General features: G+C 45.4%; 1 pseudogene; it reads right to left on the bottom strand.

The window, feature by feature from the left end:
* Window positions 1-10210, bottom strand: part of LOC123101314 (uncharacterized) — a 30903-nt pseudogene extending 20693 nt beyond the window's left edge.
* Between the last annotated feature and the right edge of the window lie 4948 nt (window positions 10211-15158).

Below are 15158 nucleotides of genomic sequence, written 5' to 3'. Positions count from 1 at the left end.
AGGTGGGCCCTGCCGCCATCGTAGTAGGTGGCCGCATCTGCTATTGCCGCACCCTAGCCGACAGCTGCTTCTGCTCGCGGGCCGAGGCATGAGTCCTGCCACCACCAGCGCTGGCGGCCACCCTGCTGCACGCGCGTCCGCCCCGACGCATACGGCGCTGATTCCTGTGCAGACAACGCTCATTCCCACGCACGGGAATCTGTGGATTTTTACCTTTGTGCGTACAGTCAGCGGTGCTCTACACTGGTTGCTTTGGCGATGCTGCTGCCCGGGAATCACTCCGACTTTTTCTTCTTTTGCCTCAGAGGATGTGACGGCACTGCGGGAATCACTCACACGCTGCAGGAATCCGAGGCTGTGGGAACCTCTTGTGCCGACACTACATGGATCTTAAAATTCAGGATTTAGGAAAGTAAAACAGGGAAAAGGCTCGTCGCATGGAGGAGCAGGAACGACATCAAAAGGAGGCTCGTGAGGCGGAGAGACAGAGAAACAAAGAAAGGGCTCATGAGGCCAAAGCAGCAGAAGAAGCTTGCGATGGAAAAGGAAAATATCCACGCTGGACTCAATAGATTCGTGTAGTAGTATTTTATATTTCGCAATCGTTTGTATCTTAATTTCTGCAGTTTAATGTAGCTTTATTTTAGTAGTTAAATGTAGCTTTATTTCAATAGTATGATGTATCTTATTTTCAGTTGTATCGTGTCGTAATGAAAAAATAGTATAGTTTTAGAATAAATTAGTGGCATTTTCTTTCCCTCCACTAATTATCGAACATCATGCAACAACTACAAAATGAAATTAAGATAGAACATAATGCTGTACAATAAGAGAGTACAAACTAATAATGCAAGTACATTTGAATTAAACGGTAGAACCGGAAGACAGCTTAAAAAGTACATGAAGGCATCATCGTCATCCTTCGTCGATGCAGAACTCTTGCCCTTCGAGGATGCAGAACTCTTACCCTTGGACGATACAAAACTCTTGCCCTTCGAGGATGCAGTATTCTTGCCCTTGGATGATGCGGGACTCTTGCCCTTTGAAGATGCAGAACCCGGAAGTAGCGACATGAAGATATCATCTTCGTCCTTGTTGTCGTCGGTCCATAAAAATGGATGCTTTGCTGTAGTCCTTCTGAAATTTTCACTCTTCAGCTCCACTAGCTTCTTCCACCTTGCATGCAACCTAAGAAGTTCTTTACGTACCTCCTCATAGGTCCTTTCAGGCCACCCAGACCTACGTAATTCATGAGCCAACTTATTCATTAAGGTGTCACTACCGGTGAATTCGTCCCATGGAACTATCCTATTGTCCGGTAGCTAGCCTCAGAAGAGTCCTGCTCATCCCAAGGTGAAAACTACGATCGAAAGGATAATGGGACATCTCGACTACACTACACTCGAATGCTTATCCACCTCCGTCTGAAGGGGGGTTTATAGGTAGAGAGGAGAAAATGGCGGGAAATAATGACTGCGGTATGGCGGGAAAGGGTTGGCGGGAACATATGGCAGGAAGAGGTTGGTGGGAAACGGGTGGTGGGAAGATATGGCGGGAAGGGGTTGGCGGGAAACAGGTGGCGGGAACATACGGAGCTAAAGAGTTGGCGGGAAAATATTGAGGGGAAAGGGTTGCACGGAAATATTTTTTTTCAATGTCTAAGATGGGCAATGGTTGCACAGTATTCATCAGCCAAAATTAAAAAAACATCATTTCGGCCTATCTTAAGCCAAAGAGTGAAGCGGGATAGTATGGCGGGAGATATAGGCGGGAAAAAATGTTTGTGACTGGTGCATTTTTATTTCAGCATACATAGATGTTTAAATCGGAAAGTCTGATACTGACATATGTAAATAAATGGGTCACACACATGGATAGATGAATCACCCTAGTCGACGACGACCACCTGGCCTTTCCTTATGACCGGAAAGCGACAACGAGTAGGTGGCCGAGTTACACGAAGACCGCGGCCGTACTTCACTTCGGCTTCATGTGTCTGCAACTCCTGCATAGTTGGTGGAGTCGGGAATCCTTGTTGCGAACCTGAAGCGTAATTATAGGCGTATGGTTGTGACTCTGCAGGGATAAAAGATGGGCCAATAACGTCTCCTCCAAAGAACTCTGTAACTAATGATGTAACCGTGTCGCCATGATCATGTGATGCTCCCCGGATGCCTGTGTTGAGGCCACGTTGGGTGTTCTCATCGTCCCAATTAACATCAGGTATGTCCTGCACATAGAAACATTGTAAACAAACTATTAGAGGATAATATATGATATCATTGTAAATGCATTAAAATGTAAACATGACTACCTGATCAGATCCTTTGCCTGTATTGCCTGGCCATCGTACATGGTACTGGTTTAAATCGGGTACACGAGTCTCCTCGGGCATGGAGATCCCTCGCGTGGAGAGATACGGCTGAGATCCCTCACCTTGGGTGTATGCATCATATCCTTTGTATGCATATGGGTTCGGGGAAAGAGTCTGCTCGGGCATCGAATCCAAGCCCGTGCCATGGTCCTGAGATGTCTGCCCCTGATGAAGCTGCACCGAAGAAGAGTGATGTAGTGGCAGAGATGAGTCATGTCGTGGCAATGTCGTTCTGGTACTCGGACCCTCCCCCCATTGCCCATGGCTCGTACGTGCCTCGCTTGGTCTGGACGACGGCGCTGCAATCGGTCTGGCTGACCTCGCTACCGGCATGTTGTACGCTCTAGTGACAACGTCGTCGCCTCTACCGCATCTGAACTTTGTTGCCGTGTATTCTTGAAAACGTTTCTGAAATGACTTGCGAGCTAGGCCCTGGGCCGGCATGCTTTCCGCAGCCATCTGCCCTACTTCATTGCAACTTTCAATCTGAACAATATTTGGATGTTATTTGGTTGAAATGATTATGAAATGATGGACCTAAGAAATTTACAAGTGATTATCATGTGGTCATGATAGTAAGCTGCATGCAGCTCAATATGTCTCTGCACCCGCTCCTCCTTTGTGAGATGTGTTGGTATAGTAGCTGGCTGACTGGCCAGACTAGTACGTGTGTTGATGCAGTACAACTGCTTGTACGCTTGATCTGTACTTCCATCATATGGTCTGCAAAATTAAATAATTACACAAACCATTGTGATGAAAGCAAAGCATCTTCACGCGTCGCATGGTCATGGTAATAAAATAATGTAAATAAAATGTACCTAAGTTGATGCACTATATGTGCTAGCGCTTCATTTTTCCACTTGTGTACCCATTGAATGTTGTGTCCCTCCAATCGTATAAACTCCAACCCCTGCCCATATTGGTTAGCCTGCAAATTATGTAACAAAGTGTGAGTTTAGTAAATTAAAAAAGACACTAACTATTTAGGGAGGTCACAGTATGGGTTTCCTCATCGATACGTCTTGGAAAAGGTGGTGGAATCTCTTGATAGAGACCGAATTGTCTCATTACACGCTCTGGGTTGTAAGGCTCAACACACCACATGAACAATAAGTTGCAGCTAGTCAGCCAGAATGCACTATCGCTCAAGATGCATGCTGTGATGGGTCGAATATCAAAGACCATTTGTATCTGGTCCTGAGTCCATGGGTTCCATGTGACTTCTGCCTCATCAAGTATCTCAAACTGCTGGTGGTACATAGGGTAACAATTTTTCGCAATATCTGGAGACCAACGTTTCCATGCCTTTGTCCACCTGGTGGCCATAGTTGCACTGCTGCCTTCGCTAAAGTCGTATGGGTGTACGTGATTTACTATACGAGGCCGTCCTACAAGGAGGTATTCCCGGGACCACAACTGTAGAAACTCATAGGCGACACAAAGTAATAGAGCTTTTTGTGTGAAAGAAGTTTTTTGCATGGCATCACACAAGCCTCTATATGTATGACATAGCATGGCAGAACCGAAGCTGTATTTTGGCTGCTCGGGTAAAGGTTCATCTACCATATTTTCTGCAATGTAGATGAGACCAGGGAGAACTACGTCCCCGTGTGAATTTGGAAACAGAGTCCTGAGGAGCCACAACAAATACACAAATAGATGTCTTTTTCTCGTCTCATCATTGGCGAAGCTTGATAAAATATGAAAGTTATCACGAAGCCAGGCGAGTGGGATGCCCCGAGGGCCACCAGACCGTTGTGATTCTGGCATCTCCATCCCAAGACGGGCTGCTATATCTAATGGCCAAGATGGAGACACTCGTGGAGAGACTAACGGCTCACCTCTAATTGGTATAGCAGTGATTATAGAAACATCTTTCAGTGTAGGTGCAAGCTCCCCAAAATGAAAGTGAAAGGTGTGGGTTTCAGGTCTCCACCGGTCAACGAGGGATGTCAAAAGGATGGGTCCGAACGTAATTGTTCATCGCATGATGTGAGCCTAGCAAAACTTTGTTGTCCATAAGCGTCAAGGTGAGCAAGGAAAGAATTGTGTATTGGCCATGTTTTCTTTATGGTTCGAAGTCTAAAAGGCCGATAATCATGCTTAGTATTTGGGTTCAAAAATAGGTGGCAACGGTGGCCGGCGTCATGGGGCCCCTGCAAAAGCACTGGCACTTCAGCCATAACCTGCACACAAATATACAAATATAAATTACGAGGAAGACACAAATACAAATGCAAATCAAAATTAACTTAAAAAATACAAAGAGATACAATTTACATTAATTATCTGAAGTTAACATCACGAGTACAATAATACAAAGAGATTCAATTTAAATTTAATATAAGTACACATAATGAGTAGAAATATAAATAGACATAGCGAGTACAGATATATCAACATCATGCGGTGTTGTTGGCTTGATACGGGCATTCTATGCGTGAATGTCCAGGACACCTGCAAACGCGGCATCGCCTTGGTTCTCCCATCTGGCTATGGTCCATGTCATTGCGATGATGCTTAGACTGGCGTCGTCCCTTTGCGGTTCTCATCAAGTGGGTATTCGGAAGTCATTTCAGCCCATCTGGCCACAATATTTTGTAGTTCATATCAATGCCCCAAGCCCAGAACTCACCGTTCCAAGTGTTGTACAGATTGTACATGTTGAAGTAAGGCGATATGTATGGCTCGACACTAATTTTTTGATCAGCAGCCGCCCGGAGCACATGACTGCAAGGGTAGCCCTCAAGCTTGGGCTTGTTACAAGTGCACTCATAGGACGTTGGGCCGAGGGTGACATCTTGATTTTTTGATCCTCTGTGGTGACCCTTAACATACTTGGCTCGCACATTGATCTCCCACTTATTCCTAAATGTGTCCACTTTCCTGCAGCCATGACTTTGGGACTTCCTTGCTTTCTCGTCCAGATGTATTTGCATCTTCTCGGACCATGGCTTGTTCAATTCAACTTGTGCTTTGGCGACTGTGACCCTGTTTGCAAAGTATGACAGGGTCCGGTTCCAAGTTTCTTCAATTACGTCTGTGATAGGCAGTACTCGCACCCCTTTAAGAACACCATTGTACACCACTGACATGTTACTGGTCATTATTCCATACCGAGCCCCGATGTCGTGAGCCTGCGCCCACTTGTCCAAATGAGGGCAATTCTCGCGGATCCACTGGCTCAAATTTATGGGCGTCCTATGACCCCTCCGGTCTTCTCTCTGCGGCAAGGCCGCGCGGTCGATCTCACCATTGATACCTGCCCAGATCGCATTCATTTTGGCTCCAGTTTTTTGCATGCACATCCTCTTGAATAACTTGAACCAATCCTTGTTTTTGAATTTGGAGTAAAAGTTTGCTGCCAAATTCGTCATGCACCACCTTCCCTCTAGATCGGGCCAGCCCCACTCTTCTTTCGACGCCTTAATTATGTCAAGAGCGCTTAATAATCCAGTGTTGCGGTCAGAGATGATGCAAACACCTTCACGCTCTTTCACGACACCCATCTTCACGCAGCTCAGGAACCACAACCAGCTATCTTTGTTCTCGCTCTCGACCAGTGCATATGCAATAGGAAGAAGCTTATCATTTGCATCCGCTGCAATCGCCACCAATAGTGTGCCCTTGTACTTTCCAGTGAGAAAGGTACCATCAACTGATAATACCGGGCGACGGTGCCTGAAGGCTTGTATAGTCTGGGTGAATGCCCAGAATAAGCGGTCCAAGATTAGCTCACCTGGGCTCATTGGGTTTGGATGTTCTCTCCGCTAAACTTGAGTCTCCCTATTAGACTTGCTATCCGATGAAGCATTCTGGGGCATAAGAACATGCCTCCTCATAGGTACCATACAATTTCTTGAATATATTTTCCTTCACACGCCTAGCCTTGCTGTAGCTGACAGGGAAGCCAATTTGATCTTCTGCATCTTTTTGCAGAGCCCTAACACTAATGTTGAGACTTCCCTGCACAATCATTTCCATCGTCTGTGCCACATATCTTGCTGTCACATTGCAGTGATTTGGAAGAGTCCCAGTTTGCTCACAGGTATGCTCCACTATTTTTGTGATATGCCATGACTGACATACCCTAGGCTTCAGTCTAGCAAGAACTCTTCTGCGGCAACCTTTCACAGTGTGGATGCATATGACCTTCAACTCTGTTTTATCAGACTGCTTCACTCTATGCTGGCAGTGGATGCCGATTGCATAGCTACCCATTGCCTGGTAAGCAGACTTCTTGTCTGGGAAAACTTGCCCAACCTCCAGGCTCCCCGCTCCTAGGCCAGAAACAGAGTGAAATTCATTGGTGATGCTCATATCCTATAAAAACCCAGGTTGCAGTGCCGCCGCGACCGCCCTCTGAGGAGGAACATCTTCTTATTTGCTTGACTCCGAAGACGCATAAGAATGATCGTCATCATCTAGCGCCTCCGGAAATCCCACCACGTGTTCGCTCATGTCAACGGCCGCAGACCAATATCCTGTGTCATACACAGGTTGGCCGCCCGTCGGTTCCGATGGGCCGATGCTAGGGGTTGATGTGATGGCCAACTCAACCTCACCACCCCTGCTACTGCATCCGGCAACATCAGTGACTGAACTGAACTCCACATACACCATCAGCTGACCATACATTGAGTTATTTGGATTGCTTGCAAACCTCATGTACGACCCCCAGGACTGATTACCTGTGACAGGCCGCAAACCCCAACGGGCAACTGTCCCATCATTTCCTCTGTCAACGACGAAGACCTCCATTGTCAATTTTTTTTCCTGCATCCCTCGGCCAAACACCGCTCAGATGCACCTTCTAACTGCTGTGTAACCCACGTTGACCATGTCTCTCAGTACAACTATAGTCGACTCGTAGAAGGACACATCCACCCCGAAAGGACTGTTGTGTAAGACGTTCCCATAGTACACTACTAAATTTCCATAGTACCTAACCAACATACATGTTGACATTTCAAATAATTAGTAACTGAACATTTAGTAACGATGACAACATTTACATATCATACAACTAAAATAATAACCGTATTTTCGTTACAAATATTCGGTTTATTTTTAGAATCATTTGCTTAGACTTTAAGGGGTTGTTTGGTTAACGGGTATTTAAAGATCTATTTTTTCTCAAACTCGTCTATGAGCGTAACAAACTAAAACTCTGTTTGCTTTTCTCTAACTACCCCAAAAATATCCTAAACAGGTTCTCATAACATGCAAAAACTGAGCTTTTGGAAAAATGACTATTAGTAAAAACTGGTTTTCTACAAAATTTTCTTACAACAGGTTATGACAAAACCGAGGGTAATTACTCGCTATGCAAACAACCACTAAACATAATAGTATGATAATAACATTTTAATATCATATGAATAAAACATTTAATTTCTTCCGGCTTTATATAATGTTTTTCGTATCATACGATAACAATCATTTATTTACAAATAATAATATTTGCAGCGGCATGCACATTATTCACAACAGTACATCAATATAAAAAATATTAACAAAATTACGGCGTCATTTCATACCTTAGCTCCAATATGGATGTGCTTGTGAATGCAATTAAGCGTCCAAATAGTTTGATAAATATCCGCCACCAGTACTATATGAACGGAGTCAACTATTATCACCTGAACATCAATATTACACACAGATTTTTCTTTCTGGTATCAAAAGTATGAAAATAGCACTTGCATGTATGTGGTCATCACCTCAAAAGGGACAGCGAAGATGAAAACACAATTTCTTCAATCACGTCATCTCCTCCTTGTTTGCTACTAAGATGAATTATTTTACCTAATTACATACATCATTAAGTACATTAGCACCAAATCTTAACATATAAAATTTAGATTATTGCGACATAACAAAGTAGACCTACGGTTTCCTAACCATAGACTTATTAATAAATGTACCACATGAAATAACATACCACATGCAATGAACAATTACAGTGCAATTTTTTCTTAATTACCGTATTAAGAGCTTCTCGCATGTCAATACTAATGGACGCAGCTAACATTGATACAACATCTTCAACCTACTCTTCTCAAAAAATAGTATAAATGTTGTATCCGTCGTCTGAAATTTTTCCTAACCTCTAAGCACTAACATCACATAGCTAATGACGAGCTAAATGACTAACTAATTACCACCGTGCATGCAAAAAAATCCATGTATTGCAAAGCTCCTACCTGATCTCCCCTTCGTACTTTACTTTGAACGGCAAATCCTACTCCAGAAACTCCAAATGAATCCTCCAAGTGCTGAAATAATGCCTAAAACAACATAGAATACACACTTAGGAACTAATCAAATAGAACAAAAACATCATGCATGGGAACAAAACCAACAAAAATGGATACATCTTACCTTAATCTAACTTTTCTTCAACTTCACCAGCTGCAAAATCCAAATCTAAATCGCCCTAAATCACAAGTGAAAGTGCCTATTGAGCTTTTCTTTCTTTCTGTACTTAGAGACTTAGAGATCAAATAAGAGGAACGAGGTCACAGAGAGTATGCTTGCGCACGGAGCAGAAGCATGGCATATAAAAAGAAGAGGATCCCTGTAGTGTCGGCAGATCAGGTTAAAACCCATCCTACTGCAGCCTCGGATTCCCGGACCGAGTGAGTTAATTCCTGCAGTGCCGTCGCGTCCTCTGAAGCAAAAGCAGTGCTGAGTGACTGATGCGGTAGTGTCCGCTAAAGCAAAAGCCAACAGAGTGAGTGATTCCCGGGGCATATGAATCACCGCACAGCATCAGATTCCCGCCCATGGAAATTAGTGTCTTCTGTGTGGGAATCAATGTCGTTTGCCACAACAAAGTTGTCGCGCATGCATCAGCAACAGGGTCGCCGCCTTGTGGAGTGGCGGCATCGCCCGCGCTCTCGGCTAGCGTGGAGCACTCGCTGTCGGCCTGGGTGCGGCAGCAATAGTGGCGGACGCCTCGCCCAGTGGCGGCGTGGCTCACACGTTCTGGCCGACCACGGAAACACGTTCTTGGCTGCTGGCCGCCTCACGGCCTGGCGGCAGGGCCCGCCGCCTCCTACCGTGACGGCAGGCGTTACATGTCGGTTGCCACGCCTGCCGCCATCGCTGAGGTTTTTTTGTCTAATTGATCCATAGGTAGTCCTTTTTGTCAATTCATCTGGTCAGATGGTCCTTTTGGACAAAAAAAGTCAGCAGACAGCCTCGAAGCAGAGCTTGCTCGGGTGAGCGTGGGAGAGCAGCATAGAGCCGATGTAGTACCTTGATCTGCGCCAGCGGCGGTCATCGGGCACCGTGTCACGGCGCGGGGGCGGGAGGACCATGCGGCGGCGGGTGGCCGGGTCGAGGACGAGGAAGCAGGGCATGGCCCCCTTGTCCTTCTGTATCTCGTCGGATGACTCGAAAAGCAGGAGGCCTTGGAGTGAGTCGAAGAGGAGGAAGCGGAAGGCGTCCGGAGCGAAGTCGAGGGTAAGGCGCGGGGAGGCGGCATCGAGGGGAGCGAACACGGCAGGGGTGTCCTCGAGCTTGGTATCCCGGCCGGGGAACGGGGGAGGAGGTGGGTTGGGTGATGGAAGTAGCCGAGGAGAGGAGGGTCCGAGGAAGGCAGCGGGCAGCCAGGCGGCACCAGCGCTGGCATGCCAGGGTGGCACGGAGGAGGTCGGCGAGGGAGAGACAACAGAGAATGTTGGAGATGTGAAACTCGGCGAGGATATTGATGGAGGCCGCCGCCTCGGTAGCCTGTGGCTCCACCGGCGGCGGGGGAGGAAGCGAGGTGGAGGAAGGTGGCGCTTTTTTGGTTCTGGTCTTCTTCCCTTTGTTCTTCCGCGTCATCGCTGCAGTTGCATAAGGGTTCGGGACAGGGACCGGACTGGCGGACTAGCTTTGGCAGGATGGAACAGAAGACTACCCGGAATGTTTGGTTTGTGTAGAAGGGCATCCCCAATCGCCATGCCGCAAACGTCCAGATAGGTCCAAGCACCCGATGCATGCTCATGTTTTCTGCCGCATCCAACATACAACCTAAATGGACATCTGTTTTGTTTGAATTTTGTCCATTTCGATAGGGTAATAGGGATGTGTCTGATATTTTGCTAGAGCACGACTGCATCTCATCGGCAGGCAAACATATGCCAACCTACATAACGATCAAGTCCCAAATTTCACGCTGCCAACAAAGTCAGCGGCCAACACACTAGGCAGCCTTTAAAATAAACAAGTTTTCTCGCCGGCAACAAAGCCATCGGCCAACACACTAGCCAGCCTTCTATATGAACAAGTTATTCACGCCGGTAACAAAGCCAACCTTCAAAATGATCGACCATAGTCCACGGCCGAGGCCTCCCTAGTTCAGGTCGTCTTGCTCGAAAGTCTCCTTTTGCCTATTCTCAAACCAAATCTTTCTCTTCGGGGACATGTTGGTGTTGTCAACGCTCATGATAGCTAGCGCCACCTCTCTTGCCTTGGTATCGGCATTGGTGGCCTCGATCGCGAGCTTCTTCGATTGGGTGGCCTCCTCAATGTCGAGCTTCCTCCTCTTGGCGGCCTCCTCCATGTCAAGCTTCTTTGTTTGGATCTCCAAGTATATCTTCATTTGCTCCTCCTCTCCTCCCTCACTTCCTTTTGAGTCATCATGTCGTGCAAAGTTGCTTGAAGGCAATGGATGACGCATCACGCTTCTCATAGGCCTTCGAGTTGGTCTTGCCCCTCGGCCTCTTGAGCAAATCTCCATTGTCAGCCATGGCCGCCTTCCCTCCTTTTTTCTTAAGAGCGGCATATTGGTCTTTGAACTTGGGACAATCTTTGATGAGCGACCAACAATGTGTAAGTCTGAAAAGCTTGTTCTTATGGCGGGCCTTGAAGGCTTCCAAAGATTGGAATGCCTACACAATCAAAGAGGAGGACACAAATGTAATAGCGAAGGACACAAGATGTAAACAAACATGAACATGGCATGGCAATAAAAAATATGAGAGGTCATACCAAGTCACCCACGCCTAGGCCATGAAGGAAATATGCCCTAGAGGCAATAATAAATTTGTTATTTTATATTTCCTTATTCATGGTAAAGGTTTATTGTTCATGCTAGAATTGTATTGACCGGAAACCTTAATACATGTGTGAATACATAAACAAATACCGTGTCCCTAGTGAGTCTCTACTAGACTAGCTCGTTGATCAAAGATGGTTAAGGTTTCCTAACAATAGACATGAGTTATTTGATAACGGGATCACATCATTAGGAGAATGATGTGATGGACAAGACCCATCCGTTAGCTTAGCATATGATCGTTCAGTTTATTACTACTACTTTCTTAATGTCAAATACATGTTCTTTCGACCATGAGATCATGCAACTCCCGGATAACGGAGGAGTACTTTATGTGCTATCAGACGTCACAACGTAACTGGGTGATCATAAAGATGCTCTACAGGTATCTCCGAAGGTGTCTGTTGAGTTTGCGTGAATCGAGATTGGGATTTGTCACTCCGTGTATTGAAGAGGTATCTCTGGGCCCTCTCGGTAATACACATCACAAGAAGCTTGCAAACAAAGTGAATAAGGCGTTAGTTGCAAGATGATGTATTACAAAATGAGTAAAGAGACTTGCCGGTAACGAGATTGAACTAGGTATAGAGATACCGATGATCGAATATCGGGCAAGTAACACACCGACAGACAAAGGGAATTATGTATGTTCTCATAAAGGCTCAACCGTTAAAAGATCTTCATGGAATATGTAGGAATCAATATGGGTATCCAGGTCCTATTATTGGTTATTAACCGGAGAGGTGTTTCGGTCATGACTACATAATTCCCGAACCCGCAGGGTCGCACGCTTAATGTTCGTTGATGCTAGAGTAGTATTGGGATAATTGATGAGTGGTAACCAAATGTTGTTCGGAGTCCCGGATGAGATCCCCTACGTTACGAGGAGTGTCGGAATGGTCGAGAGGTAAAGACTTATATATGGGAAGTCATATGTTGGGTTCCGGAAAAAAGTGTAGTTTTTCGGTATTGTATCGGGAAGCTTCTAGAAGGTTCTGAGGATTCCGGAGGGGTCCGGAAGTCCACTATTGGGTCCGCCACGACCCAAGGGCTAGCATGGGCTACGGGGAGGTTCCCTGGCCTTGTTGGTCTAGGCGCACCAAGTCCTCAAAGCCCATGTGGCTAGGGAAGGCAAAAAATGAAGGAGTCCTAGTAGGAATAGGATTGGATTTGGAGTTCAAGTCCTCTCCCCCTTAGCTGCGCCCTAGGGCTTGGAGGGGCTGTTTCCCACGCCCCTCCACCTATATATAGAGGGGAGGGGTTCCCCAAGAGGACACACTAAGCCCTTGGCGCCCCTCTATCTCCCGTTACTCCATAGTTCCACCGCCTCGTCCTGGCGACGCTTAGCGAAGCACTGTCGGTACTCCACCACCACCATCACCACCACGCTGCTGTGTTGGTTGTGATCCCATCTACTTATCTTCTCTCACTTGCTGGATCAAGAAGGAGGAGACCTCGTCGAGCCACATGTGTGCTAAACTCGGAGGTGTCGTCTGTTCGGCACTAAACGGTTGGATCGTGATCGGATCGCAAAGAGTACAGCTACATCAACCGCGTTGTTAAATGCTTCCGCTTATGGTCTATGAGGGTACATAGACACACTCTCCCCTCTCGTTTCTATGCATCTCCAAGGATAGATCTTGTGTGTGCGTGGGATTTTTTTTGTTTTCGATGCAACGTTTCCCAGCAGTGGCATCATGAGCCAGGTCTATGCGTACATGATATGCATGAGTAGAACGTAAAGAGTTGTGGGTGGTGATAGTCATACTGCTTACCACCAACGTCTTATTTTGATTCGGTGGTATTGTGGGATGAAGCGGCCCGAACAACCTTACATGTCGACGCACATGAGACCGGTTCCACCGACTGACATGTAACTAGTTTTGCATAAAGGTGGTTGGCGGGTGTCTGTTTCTCCTACTTTAGTTGAATATAATTTGACTACGGCTAGTCCTTGAAGAAGGTTAAAATAGCAAACTTGACGAAACACCATTGTGGTTTTTGCCGTAGGTAAGAACGGTTCTTACTAGAAACACATACCAACCACGTAAAACTTGCAACTGGAGGAAATATGCCCTAGAGGAAATAATAAAGTTGTTATTTATATTTCTTCATATCATGATAAATTTTTATTACTCATGCTAGAATTGTATTAACCAGAAACTTAGTACATGTATGAATACATACACAAAACAAAGTGTCCCTAGTATGCCTCTACTTGACTAGCTCAATAATCAAAGATGGTTAAGTTTCCTGACCATAGTCATGTGTTGTCATTTGATGAACAGGATCAAATCATTAGAGAATGATGTGATGGACAAGACCCATCTGTTACCTTAGCATAATGATCGTTTAGTTTTATTGCTATTGCTTTCTTCATGACTTATACATATTCCTCTGACTATGCGATTATGCAACTCCCTAATACCGGAGGAACACCTTATGTGCTATCAAACGTCACAACATAACTGGGTGATTATAAAGATGCTCTACAGGTGTCTCCGAAGGTGTTTGTTGAGTTGGCATAGATTGAGATTAGGATTTGTCACTCCAAGTATCGGAGAGGTATCTCTGGCCCCACTCGGTAATGCACATCACTATAAGCCTTGCAAGCAATGTAACTAATGAATTAGTTGCGGGATGATGCATTATAGAATGATAAAGCGACTTGCTGACAACGAGATTGAACTAGGTACGATGATACCGACGATCAAATGTCGGGCAAGTAACATACCGATGACAAAGGGAATGACTTATGTTGTTATGCGGTTTGACCGATAAAGATCTTTGTAGAATATGTAGGAACCAATATGAGCATCCAGGTTCCGCTATTGGTTATTGACCAGAGATGTGTCTTGATCATGTTTGCATAGTTCTCGAACCCGTAGGGTCCGCACGCTTAACGTTCGATGACGATTGTATTATGAGTTATGTGTTTTGGTGAACAAAATTTGTTCGGAGTCCCGGATGAGATCACGGACATGACGAGGAGTCTCGAAATGGTCGAGAGGTAAAGATTCATATATTGGAAGGTTATATACAAACACCGGAATGGTTCTGAAGAGGTTCGACAATTTTTCGGAGTACCGGGAGGTTACCGGAACCCCCCGGGAAAGTTAGTAAGCTAGAATTATAGATCGGAAACTTATATGATGTAAAGTAGACCCTGGGGCCATAGGTTTCACTAGTGGCTTCTCTCAAGGTAGCATATATTACGGTGGGTGAACAAATTACTACCGAGCAATTGATAGAAAAGGGCATAGTTATGAGAATATCTAGGCATGATCATGAACATAGGCATCACATCCGTGCCAAGTAGACTGAAACAATTCTGCATCTACTAATATTACTCCGCACATCGACCGCTATCCAGCATGCATCTAGAGTATTAAGTTCACAAGAACAGAGTAACACATTAGGCAAGATGACATGATGTAGAGGTTTAAACTCATGCAATATGATATAAACCCCATCTTTTTATCCTCGATGGCAACAATACAATATGTGTCGGTTCCCTTTCTGTCACTAGGATTGAGCACCGCAAGATTGAACCCAAAACTAAGCACTTCTCCCATTGCAAGAAAGATCAATCTAGTAGGCCAAACTAAACCGATAATTCGAAGAGACTTGCAAAGATATCAAATCATGCATATAAGAATTCAGAGAAGAATCAAATATTGTTCATATATAGTCTTGATCATAAACCCACAATTCATCGGATCTCGGCAAAGA

This window comes from Triticum aestivum, chromosome 5A (assembly GCF_018294505.1).
Source record: "Triticum aestivum cultivar Chinese Spring chromosome 5A, IWGSC CS RefSeq v2.1, whole genome shotgun sequence".
In the NCBI taxonomy this organism is placed as follows: Eukaryota; Viridiplantae; Streptophyta; class Magnoliopsida; order Poales; family Poaceae; genus Triticum; species Triticum aestivum.
The sequence above is the reverse complement of the archived record's forward strand: the minus strand, read 5'-3'. Positions and strand labels throughout refer to the sequence as shown.